Genomic DNA, 6,620 nt, shown 5'->3' with positions numbered 1-6,620 from the left:
GGATCAACTCGTGCCAATAGCGGTAGTGGGGGTGAGGCAAAAAGTGGCGACGGATAACTTCCCCCACTCTTGCGCTTCATTAGTCCTCTCTGTCGCTCTATATATTTGTCGCTCTATCGTTCTATAATCGTCACTTTGTCGCTCTTATATCGAACTTTCACACAATGCGCAGTGCCGCTGCACATCGTGTGAATAGCCGCGGACGTTTTTCGACTCACCCCCACCACGCGAGTTGATCCTCCTTAGTTCTAGTCTTCTTGCCTGGTATCCTTACATCATGATGTCATCGGAAAAGAACCAAGAATATCGAAATACTAGAGAGACTACCTATCGCGTCTAACGGAATTTCCGTGATCGTAGCGCCTGTATCTATATTTCGATCAAATACATATTTTAATATTTAATTAAAAACGTTTGGATGACTCATAAATGTTTTTAATGGTACTTCATAACTCTTCATATGAAATACAAACAATTCCATGTATAACTTTGTTGAATTTAGATCCGGTTAATTATTTCGGTCAAGTATGTACATGGTCCAAAAAAGAATGATTAATTGTAATTAATAGAATGACTCACAAATCTTTTTATTTGCACTTCAAAACTCTTCACACGAAATACAAACGATTTAAAATAATAATTTTTACAACCGGAGGTTTTGTTCGGTCACGTACATACATGCGAATCCAGGCGTAATTGAAAGGCGATTCAAGGCGTCACATCGCCTCCAGGCGTTTGTCGCGACAGAATATGTATAACGAAACTATTAAAAGCAAAATTAGCTTATTATTCTGTGAACTGTAAACAATTGTAGTGACAATAACTGTGAATAAACTACATATCGCGCGGTCATTCCACGTCAAATCGGGCACCAAAAAAAATCAACATTTTAAATTTTTTTGAAAATTTTTACATACCTTCTACATATAAAAAAATGAGACACGTGTTTGGCGAAAAAAATTTAAAGAATGTTTCACGAAGTTATGCTTACCTTTAATTTCAAGAATTGACGAAAAACGTGACTCGTTTTATATTCAAATGATTGTACCGCCGAAATGGTAAGTCATACGAAAAAAATGCAAGAGATCAATTTTCAAGATTATAAATTGTTCTATTTTTTGGTTATTTTTAAATATACATTTGTTTTGAATAAATATTTTTTTTATCGTTTATCATTTTTAAATGCATTTTTTGTCATCAACTCACCAACTTACAGTTTCAAAAAATAATTCATCATATTCGTTCTTTAATTCTGAAGTAATTCTAAAAATTTCAAAATGGAACTCGAATGGCTTATATAGATAATAAATTCTTTAATATCAACCGTGCGGCGCGGTGGCGTTCCAACGCACGGGCTGGAGCGGCGATCGCGATGACGGCAGATGTTTTGTGTATCGTTGAAACAACTTTATTTACAAAAGATTTTTTGGGGTCATCAACCAACTTACAGTTTCTGATAAAAAATTCATCATATATTTTTTATCAATCATTTGAATATACAAACGAGTCACGAAGGTAGTCGAGTGACAGTCACTTCCAAAAGTTAGTTCGTGTACAAAAGGCTAAACTTTTTGATGCAATGATACAGCATTGACCAATGAGATCGCTTCACGCACACACTCATTGTTCTGTACCATTCGTGTTGACAAAGGTGTGGCAACGTCGCATATGCAGTTGTGCCTTGTCACGAGATATAACCTAACCATATTTCAAGGGAAAGATACCAACGCGTTTTTACATTTATTTTGTATTTATTATTACACTGCTATTTGTATTACTATAATTATGAGTGGGAAAATGAGATTGGAGAATGGGAGATTTGTGAAGTTAAAGGTGAAAGAGAAAAGATTGAAAGCAGCCAAAGCAATGTCCGAAGCCAGGAAAACGAAATTTCTTACAAAAGTGGAAAATGTATGCAAAGGAAAACGAATAGTAGACATTGAAGAATTGGGAAACAATTTGGTATGCTCAACATGCCAAGAAGTGCTGAGTTTAAAAAACGTCATGAAAAACGGTTAGGTCTACATTCGATTCTAATTATAAAATGTGACAAATGCTCGTTCTTCTCCGTAGTTCGCACCGTTAAAATGAGCAATATCTATAATCGTTTATACTCTGACACGAATCTGAGTGCTGTACTTGGTAAATAAAACACTATATACAAAAAGTATATTACAAATTTTATAGATTACTAGCACATTTCCTGCGCGCGCTCCGCGCGCGCTGCTCCATTATATTCTTCTTTTTAGACATTATGAAATATATTGTTACGAATTTATATTCTAAATGTTTGCATTAGAAAACTGACCTCATCGTTATGGCGGATTGAAAATTTGAAAATTCAAAGTGGTTGAATCACTATGGCGAATGGAATTCTTTAGTTAAATACTATAAACAATTTTACAATACAATTATTTTTTATCGAACGTGTTGGGGCTCTATGAATACTTTAAAGAAGTCGACAAGAATTATACGAACGGAACTTTATTCAGTATAAACGTAGCGTAACAAAAACGTATAATTAGGAGGGGATAAAAAAAACGAGGTTCCCTCTTACAGCAAGGTTTGCGCGCCACACGCTATCAACGCCATCTCTAAGGCGGTAACAATTCAGGTGATTACTTCATTGCACAAATATCCCTAACACTCCCCTTCAATGAGGAACCATCTTATATTTTATAAAAACTCCTTTATGCTAACTCTTTTATTTTCCCTACTTAGAGGTTTTGTAAAAATGTCTGCTAGTTGTTCTTTGCTACATATATATTCAATGTCAAAATACCCTGCCTGGTACTTTTCTCTTATGAAATGAAATCTAATATCAATATGTTTAGATCTTCCGTGCATTTCATTATTCTTAATAATTTTAATCGCGCTCTGATTATCAAGAAGTAACTTTGTTTTTTCATGTATATCGCCTGTTATTTCTACGAGTAATCTCTGTAACCAAATTAATTCTTTTAATCCTTGCGCTGCCGCAATGTATTCGGCTTCTGCCGTAGATAAAGCTACAACCCTTTGTCTTTGTGAACCCCATGCTATTATATTATTTCCCATCTTAAATAAATACCCACTGGTTGATCTTCGCGTTTCAATATTTCCCGCAAAGTCTGCATCACAAAAGACTATTAATTTTAAATCTTCAGATTTTGTAAATTTCAGACCATAGTGCATGGTGTCCTTTAGATACTTAAAAATTCTTTTAACATTATTCCAATGTAATTTTGTAGGGTTTTTGAGATGCTGATTTGCGGTTCCTACCGCATATACAATATCCGGTCGTGTTCCTATCGCAAGATACATCAGGCTTCCTACAGCTTCTTGATAAGGTGTTTAAGGTTAGGAATATGTTCTTCGGATGTGAATCAGTTCTCGTATCGCTCCCCTTTTCTGCTGGAATTGCTACCGGGTTCGCGTCTTCCATTCTGAACTTTTCTAATAGTTTCTTAATATAATTCGCCTGATTTACAAAAATGCTTCCATCTGACTGTACGCTTATCTGAAAACCTAGAAACAATTTTAGTTCTCTTATAGTAATCTTAAACTCATTACCTAGTTCACGAAGTAAACAGTCTGCTGATTCATCTTCTTTTGTTGCAATAAGGCCGTCATCAACATAGATCGCCAGTATGATAGATGCATCTCCCTCACGAATAAAGGTACAAGGATCGCTCTGAGTTTGTCTTAGACCATGCTTCGCAAGAAAATCTGTAAGGCGCTGATTCCAACAACGGGATGCTTGTTTTAAGCCGTACAAACTTCTGTTTAACTTGCACACTCTGTTTGTACTACCTTCATAGCCTTCTGGTTGTACCATATAGATCTCTTCTTTTAGGTTTCCGTTTAGAAAAGCAGTCCTTACATCAAATTGCTTCAATCTTAAGTTTCTTGCAGTTGCCAGAGCAAGAATCATCCTTATGGATTCATATCTAACTACCGGGCTGAACGTTTCGTTATAATTTATGCCATACTTCTGAGTATATCCTTTCGCCACCAATCTTGCTTTATATCTCTTCATATCTTTATCTGGTTCATCTTCTTTTATTTTATAAATCTAACGATTCTTAATTACCTTTTTATTATCTGGATAGTCAACGAGAGTCCAAGTTCGGTTTTCTTTTAATGAAGCAATCTCTTCGTCCATTGCTTTTTTCCATTTTTTAACATCTGGACTACATATAGCCTCGGAATATGTATCGGAATATGTATCTTCTTCGAATCTTTCTTCTTCAAATCTTTCTTCTATAGGTCTCTCTTCTTCAGGTTGCCTTTGAATCGCTTGTATCTCCTGTTGAACATCTTGTTGCTCGTCCTTTTCCTTTTTGTTTTCATTATTTACAAGTTCAAACTGCTGTTCCATTTGCGATGATTCTCTCTTGTTGTCAGAAAATATTCGTCGTTCATCAAAAATTACATCTCTAGCATGTTCAATTTTATTCGTCTCAGGATACCATATTCTAAATCCTTTCACATCCTCACCGTATCCTACGAATATGCCAATTTTTACCTTAGAATCAAGTTTCTTCCTGTGAATTTTAGATATGTGTACATATGCTTTAGCTCCAAAAGTAATAGGTTTCTCGAAAACTGTTTTCTTTTCATGCCACAACTCAAATGGTGCCTTTTGAGTATCTTCTCGTTCTGTACGGTTAATAACATAAATCGCCGTATTTGCAGCTTCCGCCCATAGTTCTTTTGGTGCATTTCTTTCATGTAACATACTTCGTACTGCTTCCATCACCGTTCGATTTTCTCGTTCTGCAGACCCATTTTGCTCTGGTGTGTATGCCACTGTACGTTGATGTTGTATACTATGCTCTGAAATGATTTCTTTGACATGACAATTTACAAACTCGAGTCCATTATCCGTTCTCAGAGTTTTTATTTTTCTTCCAATAATGTTCTCGGTTTTCTTCAAAAAATTTTTCAAGCGATCGCTCACTTCATTTTTATGAGCAATGAAGTATGCTGTCACGAAGTATGAATAGTCGTCCTTGAATAACAGCATGTATCTTGAACCACCAATCGAGGGTTCCTGTATTGGTCCGCATAAATCAGCATGGATTAATTCTCCTGGTTCCGTTGTTCTTGAATCTATTCCATGTCCTTTTTTAAATGGCTGTCTATGTATTTTTCCTTTGATACAACTTTCGCATACAGTCTCATTTTTATCGTGGATCTTTACATTTCGCAATTTGAGAAAGTTCTTTACCTTACGAAGATTTTGATGCGCTAGCCTTTCATGCCATGTATGTAAATCTTCAGTTACTGCAACGTTAGCAAAATTGTCATTTGCAACAACTTGAGTTTCTTTCTTCGATTGTATAACTTCAAATTTCACGACAAACATCTTGCCTTCTCTGTTAGCGATGACTTCAGTTTGCCTATTTCTTGTGAACCTCATTGACTTCTTATCTGCAATCTGCTGAAGACCTTTATCCATAGCTGAGCCAACTGAGGTTGTATTTGATATTTGGTACGTAAAGAACATTTGAAAGATATTTTGGTTTCCATTCATGACCATTGAATGCTTTAACATTTACAGTTCCTATTCCTTTTGCGTATATGTATTGACCATTTCCAAGTTTAATAGGTTTTGGCTCATTCAAGGTTTTATATTCATCGAACCATCCTTTGTTGCCAGTCATATGATCTGTGGCTCCAGAATCTACGTACCACTGTTCTTCCATTCCGCAATAGGCGTCCGTAATAGTTGTCAATACGCTCATTAGTGCTTCTCCTTTGGATTGCTTCTTATCTTCCTCACATTTCTTTTTTAATTCTGGACAATCTCTTTTCCAATGGTTTCCTTTGTTACAACCATAACAGATGCCAGGGTTTCTTTCTTGTTTGCCTTTAGAGAAATTTTTCTTTCCTATTCCGCTTTTACCTTGACGTCTCATTGCAGCTAGAGCTTCACTCTCCATCTGTTCCTTTCCTTTGAGCCTTGTTTCCTCTATTAACAGTCTTTCGACTAAATTTCCCAGCGTTTTTTCACCTGCGCTGGATGATTCCCAAGCTGTAATAAAATGACTATAGCTTGTCGGTAAGGTCATTAAAATTTTGACTATAATAGCAGAATCTGAAACGGGCTCACCCAATGTTCTCAATTTGCATGCCAAATCTTCGACTTTGGCGATGTGCGTGGCCATATCATCCGTCGGATCTTTACTTACTTGAAACCACCGCTGTTGTAGTATATGCACCGCTGTTTGGGATTTCTGCTCATATATGTGGTGAAGGTTATCCCACATATCCTTAGCATTGCTGCAGTTCATTATGTGAATTAACTGATTATCTTCGACACTCGTAGCAATAATCTTTTATGCAGAGACATCCATTTTTGTCCAGTTTTTCTGTTGTTGATTCTCTGGTCCCGGATCGGTAAATTCTCCAGTTACTACGGTGAAGCAACCTTGTGCTCTCATAATCACGGTGATTTGGAATTTCCATATCGACCAATTCTTGGCACCCTTTAGTTTTGTAAGCTTTACTGTCTCACCTTCCATCGTGGCCATTACCTTTTTCGCACGAGGCTAAGTAATTTCTTTTGACCGACACGAGACACTTCTTCCTTACAAAAGTGTAACAAATTACTCAAAAGGAGTTCGTGAGCCTGG

Source organism: Mycetomoellerius zeteki, unplaced genomic scaffold, assembly GCF_001594055.1.
Source record: "Mycetomoellerius zeteki isolate Tzet28-1 unplaced genomic scaffold, Tzet1.0 scaffold267, whole genome shotgun sequence".
Taxonomy (NCBI): domain Eukaryota; kingdom Metazoa; phylum Arthropoda; class Insecta; order Hymenoptera; family Formicidae; genus Mycetomoellerius; species Mycetomoellerius zeteki.
This window is presented reverse-complemented; position numbering follows the sequence as displayed.